Below are 22,465 nucleotides of genomic sequence, written 5' to 3'. Positions count from 1 at the left end.
AGGAGTGTCAGATGTGCATTTAATGAACCAGGAGAGAGGGGTGGGGTGGATTGCAAACTCTTCCACTGGTCTTTAGGCAGGTTTTGCGTTTTCTGTTGATAAGCAGTAAGAGTGTGCTGCCTGTGTGCAAGAAACTCTAGTAGACTGAGGCCAGATCTAATAAATAAGGGGCTTAGCCCACTCTGCCCCACCCCCACCCCCTTTGGTGAAGGAGACAGAGAAGCAGATTAGGCTGGATGATATAAGTGCTAAATAAAAGTCCAAGTGGCATAACGTGGGAGGTCTGAGAACAAATGGAGCATTGAGTTCTGGGCTGGATGGGGAAGCCTAACCAAGGCAGTAGCGTTTGAGTGAGCTTTCAGTAGGAGATTGATGGGGAAATGGGAAAGGGCATAACAGAGTGATGTATGTAGAATATGTTCTACCTCATGGATTTCCCCCCAAGTCCTGGTGTTATGGTGGCTTAGCCCTTTATGGGTAGGAGAGTGAATGAGGATGCTCCCAAGTCGTGTCTGGTACATTCCTTTTCCCACAGGCTCGATCCTCTGCTGGGCCAAATCGTCAGCACTCCCAGGCCTAGTTGGATCTTGCCTATAGTCCTCTGGAAAGCAGGGGAGCAAGCCAGGAAGCTTCTCTCCTGTAAATCAGGCCGATTCCTCCCCAGTTTTCTGAAGAGGAATGCAGCAGCTCTACCAGCTCAGAGCTGGCTCAGGAGAGCACACTTGGCTATATTTAGTCTGATTTTACTAAAGTGTGGGTGCAAGTAGCTGCCTGTACAGCTCCATTCCCCAATGAAGAGCACCGAGGGGCGGCAGCTGTCGGGTGACAGGGGCAGCCGCCTCACTGCCTCCAGCAGCCCTTTTCCAAGGGCACTGGGGCTGGGAGGAGCCAGCTGGCAAGCTCAGTTCCTTTGCTCTCCGGCTGCCCTTGCTGCTGTGGAAGGTGTTTGGTGATGTTCTGCCCAGAAAATCCCACGTCTTCAGTGATTTGACAGCTGTTAGTGGACTGGCCATGGGGTATGAGCCTCAGAGCTGCGGCTGACTTGGAGAGCTGGGGCCCAGAATGGGCTCAGGACAGCTCATGTTGCACTGTTGGGGGGGGGTGGGGGGCGGGTGTATACCACTCACAGTGCTGTCTTTAAATGTACAGGCTCTGCAGCCAGCCTGAGTGTGAACCCCATCTCTGCTAAGGACCTGCTGGGTGGGCCTAGGCCATTCACTCAACAGCTGGGAGACGCCTTTGCTCATCTATCAAATTGGAATGTTAATAATATTCATAGGCATGTTGAGAGGTTTATATTAGTGTCAATAAAGCTCTTAGGACCCCTTCTGGTAGTGGCTCAATAAACACTCAGTAAATGTTAGACAAGATGATGGTGATGCTGCTATCTGTCTCTCCTTGTCTTCCTGCCACACTTAAGAAAGTATCTAAGTCATTTTTATGGCCCCCTGGTGATGTAGCGTCTGGTATAATAATAGAAGATACTCAATGAAGGAATGTAGGCTCTCAGAGTTGGGATAAAACCAACAAAATGTACTTGTTAAACTATAAGGCATCCTTACGTTTAAATGTGTTACTTGAGTTATAAATTATCTAATTCCTGCAGTTATGAGGTAATAGGGGAAGTAAACGTATTTATAACGAGTATATACATGAGGACTTATCATTTAAATAATTTTTATGCTCCAAAAATTTACCTGCCCTATAACACCCACAATTTTGTAGGCCGGGCTCTCTTTGATAGTCTGATAATCACCCAACCATACAGTACAGTATGTATGTATATTGATTGCACAGAGAAAGGTTAGGTCTTTCAAAAGAGAAAAAATCCCATGGACTCTATGGAAGTGACATTGGAAAACAGGTGGAATCATACAGCTGTGACTCAATATCTGGCTGAGTTAAACCAGAAAACCATTAAAGAAGAGAAAATTGACATCAGATGCTGACTTGATAGGCACCAACAAAAAAAATGTTAAAACCAACTAAGAATTAAAAGAAGTCTTTGGTTAAAAGTGATACCCTGAAATATTTTTTGGGGGGCGGGGGAAATGATCTTTTCAAGTGGGCTATGGAAAGTCAAGTGTGAAATGACAAGTGTCTTGTCCTGTTGACATAAATATTATTGCAGAAGTTATATAATTTTTAAGAATTGATTTTTATATGTTTTTATTGATTTCAGAGAGAGAAAGGGAGAGGGAGAGCAAGGTAGAAACATCAATGATGAGAGAGAATCATTGATCAGCTGTCTCCTCTCCCCCCGCCCTCTTACTGGGGATCAAGCCCCCAATCCAGGCATGTGCCCTGACCAGGAATCAAACCTTCACCTGGTTCATGGGTGGATGCTCAACCACTGAGCCACAACCGCAGGGCTAAAAAAATGGATTTTTGTTAAGAATGAACACACAATTAACTAAATTTGGTCAAATAGGAGATAATGTAAATTCAGTTTCTCTTCTCAAGATAAAATATTATTCAACCTATTGTACTATTAATTTTGAAACTTGAATTCCTATTTCAAATATCCCCTCTCTATTCTGTATTAGTATTTAACATTTCCTTTAATTTGGTATAATTTACATACTATAAAATGTACCATTTGTGGTTGCATTTTGACAAACATATACAATGTATGCAGTCTCCTAACCACCATACAATCAAATTAAATTCCTACACCCCAAAACGTTTCCTTGTGCCACTTCACTATACCCTCACTCCCTGACAATCACTGCTTTGAATTCTGACCCTATACTTTTGCCTTTTCCAGAATGTCACATAAATGATATCATATATTATGTTGTCATTTGAGTCTGGCTTCTTTCACTTTAGTGTAATGCATGTAAGATTCATCCACATCCTTGCAGGTATCAGTAGCTGAGTCCTCTTAATTACTCTGTTTTATTTCATTGAATGGATGTACCACAGTTTATCCATTCAGGAAGTACATTTGGATTATTTCCAGTTCTTGGTAATTGTGAATAAACCACTATAAGTAGGTGCATAAAGGTTTATTTATCTTGTATAAATAGCTAGGGTGAGATTCTTGAATCATATACCGTGTTTTTAACTTTTTAAGAAATGGCCCGCCAGCCTTCTAGAGTTACTGTGTCTCACTCGTATTTCCCTCGATGTGGATTTTTTTCCTCCGTATTAATCATCTGACCTCACAAAAATGAGAGAATGACATTAATGGGGACTGTGCAGGCAGTCGGGTGGGATGAGAAGGAAACTCCTTTGCAGAAGTGGGTTTCTTGAGCTGCATTATAGATGAGCAGTGTAGCTATAGCACACACACACACTGGTGTCAGGCTTTCACGCTGGGATATAAGCCTGAAATACCACCTGTTTTGCCTCCAGGAGAAAGCTGTTACATTCCCTTCTCTAATAAAAAAAAAAACAAAAAACCAAAAAAAAACACCAGAATTTGTCATCAAGTTCTGGATATTAATTTTTTGTGTTTGTGGTGGTGGTAGAAAAACAGGTAAGGAAAGCAGCCCAGATGGGGGAAGGGCTTACCTTGGCAGAAAATTAGGCAAGAACATGAAGGCAGGAAGAGGGAGACCATGTCTGAGAGGCCACTAAGGGTGAGTTAGAGGGGGGAGTGGCGCGGACCTTGACCTGCCCTTGAAAGGAATTGCTTTTGCCTGCCCCGGAGATTTATGGACTTTCTTTAGCAAAGCCTGAAAGGTTAGTTGATTCCATCTCTAGTGTGATTTAAATTTGGAGGCTGGCAGGGGCCAGGTTTGTTTGCTGCCCAGTGCGGTTCTGACTTGGGATTTGGTGTTTCATCAGCTGTCCTCGTAAACAGTGGGAGAAGTGCTCTGTTCATAGGCAAGACCCATTGTTAGCCACAAATCGGGTATAGGGCCTGACAGCAGAATCTGCTATTGCTTCCAAATGCAAAGGACAGGCTTGGTTGGGGATACAATTTGGGTGCAAACACACTAGGATTTCCAGGATTTTCCATGGTCTGTGGAACCAGGGGATAGAACATTGGAATTTGGAATTGCTACCGAATTCCTAGATACATGGTTGCCTTCACTGTAAAATGTTGAGTTCAGGGTTTGTTGCCTTTTTTAAAATTTTTATTTATTTTTGAGGAGGAGGCGCCTGTATATTATATGGAGGTGAAACTATGATATCAACCAGGTTTCCCTACATGTACTTTACAGGTGACTTTGTGTGGAGTTTCGTATTGCCTCCTTGATGACCAGTGGTTTATAGGTGGAGAGAGCAACCAGTAGCCCAGAAGTGGAAGTGAGAACCTGGCTTTGCTGAGTCATCATTGAGTCATCGCCCTGTCTCCCCTTCCCTCTTTGAGAGGAGCAGCAGATGTGTGTCAGGATTTTCAGATGCCCGAACTCTTGCTTCCTGTTTCTTTTCTGCTCTCTGGGAAACTTAGCTTTTTAACATTGTGGTTGTTTACTAAACATTTCTGCCTGGGAAAACCATAGGGCTGACATTTGATGTTAAAGTCCTCTAGGAAACTTATGCGGCTATTGCGTTTACTTCCTGTAGCTTAGAAGTGGAATATTCTTCACTTTCCATTCACAAATAATGTATTGAGAAGCTGTGTGCCAGGCTCTAGTAGAGTTTGATTTACTGTCCTGCAATAGGGTGGGTCAGCTTAGGAAGAACAGGTGTGGAGACGGATCTGCATAGATCTTAGTTCCTGAATGATGAGATTGCCCTGGGCCCTAGATAACATCTGTATCCCTACTCCCTCCCCTTGGTTGGGTTGTTTTGTTTTCTTGTAAATCAGAAACATGTGCAATTAGTCACTCTTTTTTTCTGTTCAGGGTTGCCACAAACCTTTAATATATATATACCTATAAAAAAACAAAGTATCTGTGAGGCACAATGAAACCAAGGACAATAAACCGAGGTTTGCCTGTACCTCTCTTATCTATGACCTTAGTCATTCTTAATAAAATCTCAGCGAATCCCTGAAAAAGGGGTTTAATCTAAGATCACAAAAAGAACCTGAAGGTTTCGTGAGATCCTTGACCCCTTTACAACTGTATGCACGACTTGTATATGGGCATTATGTGTATTCTTTATGAGGGAAAGGCCTAGGCTTTCATTCTATTCTGATGGAGGCTAAGGATGAATCAGATGAATTCCATGGGAACATGCATTTGACTTTTTTATTGTCCGAAACATCCCCAGTGCCTGTAACCCTCTCTGAAACACAGAAAGCACTCAACTGTTGGTTGAATAGACAAGAGAACTAATGTTATTTTGTGCCTATGCTCAGCCAGCCTCTTGATGTCCAATCTGTAAACATGAGTTTTCATAAGGCAGTAGATAAGTGGTCCCCCCCTCTCCTCAATCATTGAAAGACTTTAGGTCCAGAGAAGGTAAGACATTTCCCCAAGGCCACACAGCTAATTTGTGGTGCAGCTGGGCTTTGTTGCCAACTTGGCCATATTCCAGAGCCCTTGCCTTTTCACTGTTGTGTGTTGCTTTCTGGTATTGGTTTTGTTCCAGTCGTGTCGTTTGGTTCTGGTTTACTATGTCTTTAGGAAACTTTGGTAATTTAAGAAAAAAAATTATAATAAAACATTGTTCTTCAATAGGGAAAGTTCTTTTAGGTTTTTGGATCAAATCTCTCATAAGGCATAGATCTCAATATTGGCTCTCTACAGTTTTGCTTCTCTCTTTGTCAGGAGTCCCAGGTCTTTGGGTTTTTGTTCTTGCTCCTGTTGTGTCATGCTGTCTTCTATGTTCATTGTTTGCCCAGCACAAATGAGTGTGCATTTCTATTTATATGGTAATAAGTTTTCATTGTGCACCTGCTATAAGATAACAGCTGTGAACAGCATGGAGAGATGTAAAAGAATCTAAGGCTATGAACCCTCCCCTCAGGAGGCTTACCATTGAGTCAGATTCCAGGCTCTGGTTGTAAATGTAACCCAGTAAAAAAGGTATGGACTCCGGCAGGGTAGGCTGTGTAGGGGTTTCATCAGGGTAGTTGCCAGGCCCCCAGAAATGGCCTTCCCGCTGAGATAATACAGGAAAGAAAAAGAACAGGGAGAAGCAGATGTGAGAAACACTTCATAGGGGGGTAAAATATAGGATTTGGGGTTGTTTAAATTCTAGGGTATGGTAGACACAGAATTGCTCCCAACTCTGCAGCAGCTCTCCACTGCCAATAAAATCATGTCCAAGCTCTCTAGCATGGGTCATAGGGGAACTATGTCAGAATGGACTGTGTCAGCATCGCAGGATGCACAGCCAGCCAGCAAGGCGTGTGCTGGGAAATGCCCATGGGTCTGGCAAGTAGTAAAGGCATTTTGATGAGATGGGGAAGCAAATCCATATTAGAGTAGTTCAAAGACTAAATGGGTAACCAGGACACTACTCCTGAAGTAAATGTATAGAAATGGAAAGAAGGAACTAGATAGAAGTGGAAAGAAGGGAGAAATAGTTGGAGGAAGAGAGAGATCAAGGTCAAAAGAGTTTTATACATGACAAGAAATTGGAAGAAGGAAGACAAAGGGCCTTGCCTAGATGGGAAACAAGTTCAAAGAAGCTCATATAGGAAATACATGAGAGTGTTTATAGACTGTGTGAGTTGACCTGGTAGAGAGGGAGATTTTAAAGACAAAGGATAGGAGGGGTGACTGTTAGAACAGGACCATCAAGAGTTTAGACATATTACCTCTTGGAGAAAGTGCTGTTCTTTTTGGAAGGGATGAGTGGTGCAGATAAGAAGTGTTGTTAACTGTAACATAAACACATAACTAAAAATAGTAATGCCTGGACTATGTGCTAGGTGCTGTTCTTACTGCTTATCTATTAGCTCATTCTTCTTTACATCAATCCTACCAGGTAGGCCCATTAGCATCCCTTATAAATAACAAAAGGGGCACAGTGAGGTTAGTAACTTGGCTGTGGTCACTCAGCTAGTAAGAGGCAGAGCTGGAATTGGATATAAATAAAAGGCACCCATCCAATTTCCTAGTTAGGACACTTTGGGGAATACTGGATTAAGACATCAACTTCAGAATTTTCTTTAAAAATTAGACTATTAAAAGATGACCTACTATTATACTATTATATCAATTATATCTCAAATAATTTTTAAGGATGACCCATAAGAACACGTGGGTCCTTGACAATTTCTTGTGTATTCATTTATTTTGTAATAACTGAGTTAAGGTGAGACAGGGATGAAATAGGAGGACCTCCAATTATTAAATGTTGGGGGAGGGTATAATTTTCGGAACATCAGTCATTTTCTAGAGAGATTAGGCCTTGGTGGGTGCTTGTGTGTGGAGCAGGGGTTGGGTGCATAGGTCAACCAGCAGGTACCACGAGGGAAATCTGACCCTACAGCCTGGGTTCGGGGTTTCAGGAAACCAACAGCAAATAGGGCTGATGTCAAAAAGGAAAGGTGAAACAGATGCTGAAAATAAACTTGGGCGACTTAACCATTTTGCCAAGGCAAGAGCATGCTTCCCACTCTCTTCTCCTATCTCCTGCCCCCATCCTGCTTTTGAAGGCCTTAAGAATTAGGTTTCCAGGATGCTGAGGCATTGTCCCGAGTCTCATAGTGAGAGAGAGTGATCTTCTCTGGCTGATGCACGGTCTGTTGCTTGCTAAGTGCCTCTCTACCACCCCAGGAAGCTCCTGCCTCCCTCTGACCTGCTTTGCTTGGCCAGGGTTTCTTAATTGAAACTCAGTAGCTGGTAGCTTTGGCACCCGCATGTTTGCTGGGGCTCACCCCAAGGCCATCATCGTTGAAATCACACCGCCCTGGCTTTCCACAGCGCTGTGCTTTCCAAAGTACAGCTTCTCATTGGAGCCACGGCTGATTCAGCTGGAACAGGTGCCCTTGTCCCCATTTCATAAATAAGGATGTGAAGGCTCCTTTGCCCGAGGTCACGTAACTCATTAGTGGCCAAGCTTAGTTTGAGAACTTGAGTCTTTTTATTACAGCATCTGTCATTGCTGCTATGATTGGGAAAAATGGCACAGTGCCTTCTTAAAGGGGTTTGCAAATGGAATGTCCTAAATGGGATCAAGAATTTTTCTTAGATATCGGATGAAAGGGGCCAGAGTGGGCCTGTGGCTATGTAGATTTCTGGCGGTGCCTAATCCTTGGCTCAAGTAACAAGAGATTAAGTTTCCTTTTTTTTCTTCTCCCCATATTTTCTTGATTCTCCATCACTCTATCTTCCAAGTAGCTATATTAAAGTAATATTTAAAAACATATTTTTCTGGGTATGAAAATCCTTTATTATTCATCATAGGAAGAAAAGATGACAACACAAATAAGAAACTAATAACAACAGCAAACATTTATTAAGCATTGAACTAATACTAGCAAATGCTGTACTGTTTGTTGATAGCAATGAGTGTTCTGATGGGTTGGGGTTCAGGCCATACTAATAATTGTTTATTTTGAATATTCTATCTGTTCACGATAATCTGGTGAAACAGTTATTAATATTATGGTGAAACCGTTATTAATATTTTGTCCATTTCCTCCATGAAAAAAATTAAGGCTGAAAGAGATTCTATCTTCAAGGTCACCAGTGGTTTTGGGTAACTTTTCTGAGGCCACTCAACAAAACAAGTTAGGAGTGAAGCCTGTGTATGTATGTACAGTATGGTTAAAATCATCACTATTTGCCAGGAAGTATGATAAGCACTTTATAAACTTAAAATTTATATTTTATTTTTATTGAAGTTATGCATGAGCATACTTTTAAAATTAGGCATCTTTAAAACGCTGCTTAATAATATTTTACTGTTCTTTGCTTAGTGTCCAATAAACTTATCACTAATTTTAACCCAAGACTTCTCAGTTAAATCTCCTCCCAGAAATTCAAACATTAGGTATTCTGTGATTTTCTTTCAATTGAAGAAATTTTCCCAAAAGAATTTTGACTTGTTTCAAATAGGTCTAGTTGTTCTCTAGACTTGCTTTAGGGCTGTTGTGTTTATGTTTTCTTTCAACTGTTCTTGGGTGCCTTTCTTGGTGTGAGATCCCCTTTTCCAGGATCCTGAGTATTCCTCTCACTTTCTTTTAACCTTGGTTTTGATGGAGCTCATCTTCCAGTTATCTGCAGAGAAAAGGCACATGCATAACTATATCTGAAAAAGTATATCTTCTACCCTTGTACTTAATAATTTGAGTAGATTTTCAAACGTTGGAAATTATCTTGTCACAGTTTTGAAGTCTCTACTGAAACGGGAAAATTGAACTGGAACATGGTGTTCCTCTGGGCAGGATGGTTCCTGGATTCTTGTCCGGAGGAGTTGAAGAATGAAACCACGGACGAAAGGGGGTATAGGAAAAGGTGGAAATTTATTGAGAAACAAGCACGGACTCCCACGTGGGAAGGGGGAAGAGTCCCACTAAGTCACTTTTCTCCACAGTTTATAAAGGCTGCAGTTTTTTGTGCCTTGATATCCCTTCTGATTGGTCACTATCCCCTCTTGATATGGTCACTAAAGCAACTTCAGAGCTCAGACCTCTGAAGGTTCCCCCCTCCTTCTCCCTTATTGTTTTCCTATTCCCTTTGGGCATTCCTCTTCTCTCTCTAAATGAGGGGCTTCCTTCCCTTTTTTCTGTAAATGTATACCTTCTGCAGCTCCCAGCTCCCTTATTCTATGGAAATATACCTTCTGCTGCTTCCAACTCCCTTATTCTATGGAAATGTACCTCTGCTATTCCCAGCTCCTTTATTCTATGGAAATGTACCCTTTGCAGCTCTGTAGCCCTGTGCTTTTTCCTTGGGCCCCTTAATTCCTAATATTTCCTAAACCTGCCTATTTCACCCCTAAAAACTTCTTTCACTACTATGTTCAAGTTTCCAGTCTTATTTTTGAGAAATCCGAAGCCCTTCTGATTCTTTATCTTTTGTATGAAATATACGTTAAAAAAATTTAATCTTCTTCCCATCCCTAGTGTTGAGAGATGTAATGAGACTATGCTTGGTGTGAGTCTATTTTTATCCATTGTATTGTGTATTTAGTGGTCTTTCCAAATAAAAGTGGTCTTTCAATATGTACATTCATTTCTGGGAATTTTTATTGAATTATTTATTTGATTTTATCCAATTTGCTCTGTTCTTTATTTCAATAACTGCTATTTTTGAAATGATAAATTTCCCAGACTGGCTCTTATTTTTGAAGTGTATGTTTCCTTATGTCTCATGCTGGTTCTTTTTGTTCTGTTTTCTGGTAGATTAATTTTGTCGTTCAAGCTTCTATGGCACTTTATAATTCCTATTATTTTTAAAAAGATTTTTTTCTTTCTGAAGTTTTTATAGCACCTGATCTTATGTTGTGGATGTAATCTTAACATACTTCATTGAGGATATTAATGCTAACTTTTTTATTTTTAAATAAAGTTTACTTTGCTCTCCATATTTCTTTCTTCCTTCTCCCCGCCCCCAATTTGTTTATTTTGGTTTCCTTTTATGTTATATAACCTTAAATGTTTGTGTATAATAGGCCCTCTGCTCATATTTGAGTAGCCTATTTTAAAAAAAAAATGGAAAGCTGTCTATGTTTGAAGGGGACCAGTTAATCATGGTTTTCATTGTAAGATGAAACTAACTGGGTATTTTTAGGACAAGAAGAGGTATCTTCTCCTGGCAGAATGTTTAGGTCTTTTTTTATTGGGTTGGTTAATTACTGAGAGAAGACCCAATATTTAAACTCCAATGTCTGATTCCATAGTATGTTCCCTTATCCACTCATTTTATTAACTTCAGATAAGGTTCTAGGTCTGGGTATATTTTATTGTATTATTCCTAAGAAAGTTAGCAATCTCAATGTAGATATTCTAGAAATTCTCATTTCTGAAGATGATTCTTTTAACCAGAAATTTCCCTTCACTACAGTTATTTTTTCAAATGTATTTGAGTGCCCAGAAGAACAGCTGGTGCATAGTAGGTGCTTGGGAAATAATTGTTGAATGAATTCATATTTTGCTTAGTGTGTCAGGCTTTCTGAACAATATGTAAGAGGGCGGATAAAAAGCCCAAGTTCCCTAACTCCCATTGTAGTGCGGAGTGTATGTGCTCTGATTTGACAAAGGCAGCCATGCAAACCAGAATAGATTCAACACAGGAAGAGAGGTTTCCTATTTATGGAACTTCTTGGGGCAAGGGTATATTTCTTTATATTTGAGATTGGAAGTTATTATTGAGGTGGCATTGACCATAAGTTGGCCGGAAAAGGGCAAGTGTGAGAGGTCTGGCTGAGGTACAGAACTGGTCCTTTTAGGGACTTGCGCGTACTTGTGTGTTCAGATGAGGCATTTTTGGATCTCGATGTAAGCATACGTTCTGCTAACTGCTTCCTGGAGACTTTCCCACCTGCTCCTTTCTGCTGGCGGTGTCTTTTCAAACTTAGAATGGAGACATGTCCCCAAGGGTCATGCACAGCTGCCCTCTTTCCATCCCAACTAGCTTTTCTCCTCACTTCCCCTCTGTGTCTACCCATTATTGGAGTGGGAATGGGGGTCAGAGCTGGACAATGCTGAGCTGGCCTTTTTGGAAATGCCAACTGTGAAACCAAAAGGACTCAGCTGTTGGCACAGCCGCTGCTCTGTGGTATTGCCTTTGTCCTCTATTTTGACATCTGGGCTCCCAATTTCAGGGAGAGGTCAGTGGGGTCAAGATTTCCTGAAAGAAACAGGAAGAGAGCAAGTCCACAACACAGGGAATTCTCTCCTAATGAGCATAAGGCAACCATTTTTTTTAAAGATAATTAATTATCCAGAAAAACTTGAACTTAGGATACTCATTCAGCCAACCATGGTGGGTTTATTTGTTAGGAAATGAGAAAAAAAAGGGTGCAGTACTGGAAAATAAGATAATAGTGAGGAGGGTATGGTGTCTGGAAATCCTTGAAGAAAAGTCATTCACTGGGCATGAAGGAAAAAATAATTTATCCAGCCACAAAGCTATATCAGCTATTTATACCTGAAAGCATACTTCATTGTAAATGTAAAGATCTTTAAAATTTTTTACATAATTTTCTGGTAATATTTACATAGTGCATTCTGTTAACATCCTAAAGCAAGATACATTTTTAAAATGCAATATAGTAACATTTTTCTTTTAAATTAACCTTAAAACATAGTCATAATTACATGCTTGGTATATATGTCCTCTGGAAAGTAGAAAAGAAAAAAATGTCCATGGATTTACCTTCGAAAGCCACTGTTAGTGCTTGGCATATTTTCTTCTAGCCTTTTTCTCTTTGTATGGCTTTTGGTTTTGCATAACAGTCAAAAGGCATTTTGCTTGCCTGTTAGTGAGATTTATTTATTTATTTTTTGTCTTCAATTGGGGTTGACTGTGGTTACATTCTGATAATGCATGTCTGTGATTTATTCTTTTCATGAGACTGAGTAAGCCGTGATTTAGATTTAGTTCTTGGCTTGAATAAATTCTCTGTGTGCTTTTCACATAAAACGTTATTCAGATTAGAAAGTGAATAATCCTTAGAGCAAAGAAATAATGATGTATGTTTCATGGCCACTTAAAAAATATCAGATCTAAAAAAAAAATCAGAGCACAAAAATGGCTTGGGGAAATGTGTATAACACTGATAAGACTTTAAGGTCCCTGCAACGGGAGACGGTCTCTCAGTGGTCCTAGGACACGTGATAGATGTCTAGTGATATTTATTAAATACTCAATAATTAATATTACATGTAATGTGGTGGTCTCAAGGCAGAGAGAGGAAAAATCTTTTTATCTAGAGGTATTGAAGAAAGGGATGCCATGACCCCAGAGGGAGAAACTTAGGTTTTGTTTGTGCTGCTAACTAGTCACCACCTCAGAGGCTCCTGCCTTCAATATCATGACCAATGAAATGAGGCTGTTGAACTATGTAATTGTAATGAGTTCTTATCCTCCTCTGATATTCAGTTGACTCAATGAATTGTTGATTCTGGGACCAAACACTTGTGAACAAAAAGATCCAAAAGCCTAGCAGCTACCTTGACTCTTTATTTCCTTCCTGCTGCCTTTCTAGTCAGTGACCAAGTTTGACCTACTTGACTATCTAGATTAGGAATTGGCAACCAGCCACCTCTTTTCTTAAAGTTTTATTGGAACACAGTTATGTTCATTAGTTTATTCTCGCTTTTGTGCTACAGTGGAAGAGTTGGGTAGTTTTGATACCGTATAGTTTTCAAAGTTTAAATATTTATCATCCAGCCCTTTATAGAAAAAGATGGTCAAACTCTGATCTAAATTATTTGGAAACTCATCTCTTAGTCTCACTACCTTTGTTCTAACTTAGGCCTTCATCTCTTCTCCCTTGCACAAACCAAAAGCCTCTAAACTTAGTTTTTCTGACTCCAGTTTTGAGCTTCGCAAATGTACTCTGTACGGAAACAGTGTAATTTTTTTTTAAATATGCTTTTATTTGCTTTTTTTTTCTTTTTAGAGAGAGAGAGGGAGAGAGAAGGAGAGACAGAAACATCCTTGAGAAGGTAACATTGATCAGCTGCCTCCCGCACACCCCCTTACTGGGGATGGAGCCCACAATCTGGACATATGCCCTGACTAGGAATTGAATTGGCAGGCTCTTGGTGCATGGGACGATGCTCAACCAACTGAGCCACACCAGCTGGGTGAAACAGTATAATTTTTTAAAAGATGTTGAAACACTAGTTGGCTTGCTTAAAATCCTTCAGGGCACCTGTTGAACTCAGGATAAGACCCACATTCCTTACTTAACCCACATGGTTTGAAAACCACTGCACCTGACACACCTGAAGACCCTCCTGGTCATAAAAGACAGGCTTTTGTTTGACATGACATATGCTGTATGAACTGCAAGTCTCAAAAAACCCAATCCCTCTCAAGTGGACTTTAGTACAAAGAGATTACATGCTAGCTCACCTAACTGAGAAACACAGGTGTTGATCTAGCTCTTGGAAAGGTGTGATTCAGGTTCCTAATTGTCACCTGGACTCCATTTCTTTCTGTTGGTTCTTCTTCTGCTGCATTAGCCTTATTCAAACAGAGGCATTTGTCTGTGGCGACTGCTATAGCATTTACTACTTCATATCTTTCTGTGTAGCCCACTGGCAGGAGATAGAACAAATCTTGTTTTCAGTAATTCTCAGAGTGAAGAAGGTCCTCTGATTGGACAGCATTGGTCATGTGATCAAGGGTAATGGAATGTGCTGATTGGCTTAAGGCCAGCTCACACACTTAAGCCCTGGATTTGGGATGAGATCCCACCTGAGCAATTAGGACTGGGAACAGGGGAGGGATTATCCTCAAGCTAATATTGGGCTTTTGTGGAAACAGGGTGAATGGACATGGCCTGGACAAAATAGCCAAGATTCACTGAGAGTATCATGAGTGGGAGCTTTTGACAGTCAGATGCAGTAGCAGTTGCCATCAGTACCTGGGGAAGCCAGCAGTCAGTATCACAAGGTTTGGGGATTGTGGTTGCTTCACTGGGTGGTTCTTAATTCTGGCTGATCATTAGAAGTACCTTATGCCTGGCTTCTTTGGGGACCAACTAACTTGGTTTGCCAGGTCTGAGTGACTTTACAAATTCTCCAGGTGATTCTAATGTACAGCCAATATGCTGGTCTTGACTTTATTTACTAGTTCTGTGGAATGGGAACAGTCCTCTTCATCCAGCAGAATATTGGGAGAAATAAATGAAGTGATGTATGTAAGGAATACAGCCTACTTAGGTGCTCAAATAAATGGTAGTTTCTTATTAGTGGTTCTTAACTGTACAGGGATATTATATTAGATGCCTTGGGCTGCCATCACAAAGTACCACAGACTGGATGACTGAACCAACAGAAATTTATTTTCTCAGTATTTTGGAGGCTAGAAGCCCAAGATTAAGGTGTTGGCAGATTTGGTTTCTCCTAGGCTGGGAGATTGTCTTTTTTCTGTGCATACACATCCCAGCTGTCTCTTCCTCTTTTCATAAGGACACCAATCATATTGGACTAGGGCCCACCCTTATTGGCTTCATTTAACTTTACCTATTGAAAGGCCCTATCTCCAAATATAATCATGTTGGGGATTAAGACTTCAACATATGAATTTGGGAGGCATAATTTAGTTCATAATAGATATGGATTCTTTGGTTCTCTGATGAAAATTAGGATTCTTTTCTTTTAAAAATATATTTTTATTGATTTCAGAGAGGGAGAGAGAGAGAGAGAAACATCAATGATGAGAGAGAGAGAAACATCAATGATGAGAGAGAATCATTGATCGGCTGCCTCCTGCATGCCTCCCCACTAGGGAGCGAGCCATACCAGCCAGGGGAAAATTAGGATTCTTTATCCAGAAAAACGTAGACACATACAAATTAAACCATGTACACAGGGATAAGACTTTGCAGATCCTTATTAAACAGGTACATCTGAAACAGAGGAAAACATACCAGAGAGAAGGATGTGTCTAAAAGAAGAGGAAATTCCATTCTCCTTCGTTTATTCAGGTGTTTAACAATTATTCCCCGAGTGCTGCCAATGTGCCAGGCACTGTGCTGCAGTTACTAGTATAACAATGAACAACTCAGGCAAGACCCCTCCCTCTCATGACTTACAGTTTTTGTCAGAGGAGATAGACAGTAAACACATGTGCCATTCAAAGATGAGCATACCAAGTACCATGAAGAGAATTAAAACAGAATGGTGGGATGTTGTTTGCCTGGAAAGTTAGTTAGATTATGTGTTCAGGAATGTCCCCACTGAGGAGATGTTTAAGTGAAGGCTTGAATAAGAAGGAAGCAGCCATGCAGATGGGGGCAGAGGGTTTGTGGCTGATGAAATGCCTGTTACTCTCTGGTTTATTTTAGAATCCGCTGGCAGAGCCACCTCCTCTCACACCAGCTGCTTTCCAGATTCAGTGTTGCTGCCTACAGAGTAAGACTTTAGGGTCTGCTCTGAGCCAGGCATGGTTACTGTGGACTGCTCCCCTAGCTGTGCATCTTTCTTTCATCCTGTCTCTGAAGTGCTTGGACATATATTCAGAGGAATAAGACCTATCAATTCCAACATATGTTCTCTCACTTTTCTTTGACATGACCAGAGTTTAGTCACTGTTGTCCTTTAGCCTGAATTAGAATAAGCATTGTGGGGGGAGAAGTCAGCATTGATGGTGTGATAAAGGCATAAGCAGTAATTGTATCATAGTACATGCTTCTATGCTAGTAGGCTGCACCTCTAAAGGATCACAGACACCAAACAGCATCTGAGTAGAATGGAGAGGACTTCCCCTAGAAGCTTCATCCTAAAGGTCTCCTATGTCCTTAGGAAAAAGAGCAAAATCCTGCCATGGCCTACATGTTCCTGTGGGTCTGACATATGGCACACTGTCCGGTTCTCTCCACCTCCCTGCCAAGAGAGGCTCATCTTGGCTCTAGACTTTGGGTTGGGGTCATTTTTGCTTTGTGTATCTCATTCTGGGGTCCAGGTTGAAGGGGCAGCAGCCGCTGGGCATGCTCTTTCCCTGGTTACTACAAGTGCATGAGAGACCAAACCAAACTGTAAACACACATTTAACTCCTCAGTTCACATCTTGTCCACTCATATCCACTGGCCAAATTCACTCACATGGCCAAGGCCAACGTCATTGTATAGGGGCACACACTGTGCTCCAAGGGGAGGGGAGTGACTAGTATTTATCAAACAGTAATTTGATTCACCCTAGCGTCTAAATTGCTTAGAATAGTGTCCATACAGGTCTGCCCAAGTTATCTATATATATAAAAGCCTAAGTGACTGAACAACTGGTCAACCAGTTGCTATGACTTGCACTGACCACCAGGGGACAGATGCTCAATGCATAGGATTGGGCTCTCTCCTGTCAGGATCAGGCCTTTGGGGATCGGGCTCTCTCCTGTCTGGATCAGCCCTGTGGGGATCAGGCCAAAACCAGCTATCCAACAACCCCAAGGGGTCCCGGATTGTGAGAGGGTGCAGGCCATGTTGAGGGACCCCACTGGTGCACGAATCTGTACACCAAGCCACTAATCCTATATAATAAAGAGATACTATGCAAATTGATCATCACTCCAACACACAAGATGGCCACCCCCATGTGGGCACAAGATGGCCAGCAGGGGAGGGCAGTTGTGGGCAATCAGGCATAGGATTGGGCTCTCTCCTGTCAGGATCAGGCCTTTGGGGATCGGGCTCTCTCCTGTCTGGATCAGCCCTGTGGGGATCAGGCCAAAACCAGCTATCCAACAACCCCCAAGGGGTCCCGGATTGTGAGAGGGTGCAGGCCATGTTGAGGGACCCCACTGGTGCACGAATCTGTACACCAAGCCACTAATCCTTTATAATAAAGAGATACTATGCAAATTGGTCATTACTCCAACACACAAGGTGGCCACCCCCATGTGAGCACAAGATGGCCAGCAGGGGAGGGCAGTTGTGGGCAATCAGGCCAGCAGGAGAGGGTAGTTGGGAGGGACCAGGCCGGCAGGGAAGGGCAGTTGGGGGCAATTGCGCTGGCAGGGGAGTGATTAGGGGGTGATCAGGCTCCAGGCAGGCGAGCAGTTGGAAGCCAGCAGTCCTGGATTGTGAGAGGGATGTCCGACTGCCTTTGTAGGCCCAATCCCGGTGGGACATCCTTGAGGGGTCCCAGATTGGAGAGGGTGCAGGCTGGGCTGAGGGACACCCCCCCATGCACGAATTTTGTGCACTGGGCCTCTAGTAGACAATAATATACTTTTTTTTTTTTTTTACAGAGGGGAAGGGGGAGGGATAGAGAGTTAGAAACATCAATGAGAGAGAACCATCGATCAGCTGCCTCCTGCACAACCCCACTGGGGATGCTCCCGCAGTCAGCTGCCTCCTGCACACCCCCCACTGGGGATGCTCCCACAACCAAGTTACATGCCCTTGACTTGAATCAAACCCGGGACCCTTCAGTCTGCAGGCTGACGCTCCATCCACTGAGCCAAACCGGTCAGGGCAATAATGTACTTTTAACAGTCTTACTATAGAGAAGGGAAAAAGAAGGGAGTGGTTTGTTAATAAGTGAATAACAAGAGTTGGGGAGGATTATTAGAAAGGGCAAGATTTGAGCATGTTAATAGACTAATGGGAGGAGCAAGAGGGCTGGTCGAAGATGGAGGGCAAATCTTGAGGTTTCAGCTGAAATTTGGAAACTAGAGTGGTACCATCTTCCTCATGGCTATTGCTATCAGTGGCCAAGGAAGCAAGACTGATAGACTTTCTCTGATCTGAGCTTTATGTACTTGATTTTCCCCCTTTCTCCCTAATCTTAAGGATACATTTAGATGGTAACAGTTGGTGTTTACAGTGCTTTAATGGCTGTCATATTGAGAACTGACTAGAAGCATCTTTAGAAATAATTTATAACACCATAAAATGAATTGCCAATCTTTCAGAGTGTATTTTTTAGAGTTGTTTTTGTTTTTGTATACCAGCCAAGAAGATCCAGAACAGTGAAGAAACTGGTAAAATATTTTAGAAGCATCGTCTGATTTGAAAAGCTAAGTAGGAATATAAACCCTCTCTAAAATACGTAATCACACACTCTGCAATTTGCTTGTGGTTGTTTCTTTAGTTGGCTCTTAGGACCCTGTGTGTGTGTGTGATTCAGATGTCCACAGGGTGCCTGCCTGCCCACCAGCGCTCAGCTGTAGGACTCATAGGTGGGATCATAAGGGCTATGGAATATGTGTTGGCTTGTCATTATTTGGCCCCTGTTATGGGCCCAGTATTTAAAGGGACACAGGCAGTGATGTTGATCATTAACTACAATAATATGATTTTATTGGGTGCCTAATTTTGTGGTGGTGACTTGATGAACTGATAATGTGCTGCCCTATGTAGTGCAGATAAATGCTTTGGGAGTTCAGATTAAGGAAGCTAGGTATGTATTGTAATAGAGGAGAAGGTTTCTTAATGAGACTTAAATTGAATCTTGAAGGATGCTCACATATCACCAGATGGTTATTGTCATTATGTGTTTATCCATGTTACTGAGACACAACACTGGCTGTTTCCCCCTGCTTGAAACATTTATTGACTTTCCAACTGTTTAGTGGAAAAAAAAATCCAAATTTCTTATCCTAATACCCCAAGCCCCACACACTCATTATAATCTGCTCCCAGATTATCTTTCTCTCATTTCCATGATTTTTTTCTTGTGCTTTAAATTCCAAATGATTTGCTCTTCCTTGTAATTTCTCCAAACTTTCTTCATCTGTACCTTCTTTTAAATTGGTCCCTTTGCTTGGACACCTACCCCTGAAATATAAGTGCAAACCTGGTCTGACTTCTTCAAAACCTATTTGAAATGCCAGGTTTCTATCTTGCCTGATGTATATGTAGGGGTGTGTGTGTGTGTGTGTGTGTGTGTGTGTGTGTGTGTGGCTTGGAAGTTATCATTTACTTGTTCAGTTTTTGGAACTTCTCATCATTATTTGCTCTGTAGCTCTTATTTCCCCCATCTCTTACCCTCATATCATCTGCAGATAATTATTGGCCTGCTTATTTTGGGTCAGTAGCATGGAAGTTCTGCTCGAACCTTGAGCTTTCATAGGCAAGTAATTTTTTTAAACTGGGGATCCTTAGTTTCTATAACTTTTATTTTGCTAACATTAAAACTCATGTGCATAGATACATACACTCACCATATCTTATCCAATTTGATAAAAGATAGGCAGTTAACATAAAAATTCCAGGAAGGACAAAATCAAAATAACATATGGCCAATGGAAAACTCACAAGGCTGTTTTTTCCATCTAGCTGAGGACCAGTGAAATTTTCATCACACGTCTCAGTTCTGGGCAGACATTTGGGAGCCACTATTTTGGTAGACGGCGAGCTTTGCCAGAGCCGACTTGTCTCTGACTCTCACTTGATCTCTCTCTCCCTCAGAGATCGATAACCTGGGGTCTCCCAAAGCTTATAACAGAAAACAAACTGATTTGTGGCACAGACGCAGCCAGGTTGGGAGATAAATTATTCCAAGATCTGAAAGTTGTCTAAAATAACTAAGCAGGAAAGCTCTTGCTGAAACGTGTATGAAAGTCGGACCTAGACACGTTACAAGGGCTGTTTATTCCCAAAGAGCAAACTTGTTAGAAAATCCCTAATTATGATATTGCATTTAATTTTTCTTCTTATCTCTAAAAAGTAGATATGGTTATTTAGATCACTAAAACCAATTAAATGAATTTAGAAAAGCAAATAATTTCTGATGTTAAATTATTGCTTTTTCTTCTTTTTCAAGTAACATGTATTGGGAAGAAAGAATGATTTTTCAAATTGGTGCCATCCAGTAGATCTTTCGGGGATGATGGAAATGTCTCCAGTCATCTGCACTGCCAGTGGGGTAGTCACGGCCTCGTGTGGCTGTTGAGCCATTGAAATGTGGCTGGTGTGACTGAGGAACTAAATTTCCAATTATATTTAAATATCATAAATTTAAAACACAATAGCCAGGTGTGTCTTTTTGGCTCCCACATTGGACAGTGTGGCTTCACAAACGTGACCAAGGTGCACTCAGGAGTATTGACCTGCAATCTGGGATGCCAACTTGGATGGCATCTGATCAGTTTTCTTAGTAAATTTGGGAAATTTTAAAAGGACCACTTTTTTTCTCATTAAGGAATCTTTAGCAAGTTATATACCTATCAATGGCTCCATTGAATTTTGAGCTATTTTTTGTCCGTAAATTAAGTTATATTTCCTCCATTACATTATAACACTTCTTTTAGAGAATGTGACCTTTGATTTATATATACACACATATATATATTGCATATCATATATATTTCTGAAGATCAAGTGAAACAAGGAATGGGGTGTGTTAAACTTGAATGTTCCTTTAGTCTGAGGAGCATTTACTATGAATAGAGAGAGTGAGCAAATGAAAATGCCCACTAAGATGACCTTGCTTTGTGCACGGATGCACGTGCACGCACACACACACACACACACACACACACACACACACAGAGAGAGAAAGGGAACACACATTCATCAAGTCAAACCAGAACCTATCAAGCCTTTCTCATGTTTCTGTGACTTGACAGATAACTTACGTTTTTGCTGAAATAGTATTCTTTCTCCCTTAGTTGACAGGATACCCCTTTCAAGAGAATGTTAAGCTTCTCATTTTTTCTCAGATGCCTTTATCTGACCCTTTATCCCCTCCACTTTCCCTAACCACCCTGACCAGTCACCTCTTGCTTTTTTTTAGTGGAGCTGTCTGTGCCTGTGCATTTCAAGGGTCAAGGTGTTTGCTTTTGAAGAAATCAGTGTCATTAAGATGATATGAACAAGAACCAAGGAAGAAATACCTCTAGCTATGGTTACCATTTGTTGAGCACTTAATTAGTGCCAGGCATTGACAAAGCACTTCAAATATATTTTCATTGGTTTCTTCTGAAGCTTTATTTTAAAAAGTGATGATTATCCCAATTTTATAGGTAAGACAACCCTAACCTAAAGCTAAGTAATGTGCCCGATGCTACACTGCTAGTCGGTGGTAGACCCAGATTTGTTAACTCCAAAGCCCATGATTTAGAGGGGGAAATTGTATTCCCTGGAGTAGCTTGGTGTGGTGGGAACAACATGGAACATGAGGTGAAACAGCTCTTGTTTACATTTCCTCCTTATGATGGCCTTTAACAAGTTGCTTAGCATCTCTAAGTCTTTCCCTCCTTCTAATATCGAATTCCCTCCTTCTAATATCTAATACCATAGTGATAGAGGATGAAGAGGCCTCCACAAGTGTTAGTTCTGTACTTCCTCCTCCCCTCCTGAAATACCAGGTTGTAATATGTCAAGTCATTCTAAACAGAGTCAGGTTTGTTTTATTTGCTGGTTTCACAAATAACAAAAATACAGTCAGTAACGAGTATGTTACAAGGGGCAGGCACTTGCTTTTATCTTTATTTTTAACTTCATTCTTCAGTTCTCACCAAGGTTGTTTATATAACTGTAAAGCTATTCTTTTCTCCTCTGGCTTTATTTATTTTTATTTTTATTTTTTTCAAATTGTTGCTTATTTTTTTAAATTTTGTTTTATTGCTTAAAGCATTACAAAGAGTATTACATATGTCTCCTCCCCCCCCCCTTAACATTCCCCTGGCCTCCCCTACTCCCCCAGTGTCTTGCATTTTAATTGAGCCCCTAGAGAGTGCTGACTGTGAAAGTCTGTGGGCCACACTTTAAATTATAAGGTTCTAGGCATTTAATACTGTAGTTTGACAGTCTGTTCGATGCTGCTCTGCCTCTGTATCTATTTTTGTTCATCAGTTTATAATGGTCTTTATTATCCATAAATGAGTGAGATCATGTGGTATTTTTCTTTCATTGACTGGCTTATTTCGGCTTTATTTATTTTTAATATTTTTACTGAATTTCACTTTAATTTGCCCTCCTCACTGGGATTGCCACTTGGCATTTTTCAAGTCTGTACTTGTCCTTAAAAACTACATGGCTACTCTT

The 22,465-nt window shown here is 41.1% G+C and overlaps 1 protein-coding gene across 1 annotated transcript in view; it reads left to right on the top strand.

Moving 5' to 3' along the window:
• Positions 1–22,465, top strand: part of SAMD12 (sterile alpha motif domain containing 12) — a 347,492-nt gene that overhangs the window by 6,006 nt on the left and 319,021 nt on the right. The window lies entirely within an intron of this gene.

The sequence above is a fragment of the Myotis brandtii genome, unplaced genomic scaffold (assembly GCF_000412655.1).
Source record: "Myotis brandtii unplaced genomic scaffold, ASM41265v1 scaffold931, whole genome shotgun sequence".
NCBI classification, from domain to species: Eukaryota; Metazoa; Chordata; class Mammalia; order Chiroptera; family Vespertilionidae; genus Myotis; species Myotis brandtii.
The sequence above is the reverse complement of the archived record's forward strand: the minus strand, read 5'-3'. Positions and strand labels throughout refer to the sequence as shown.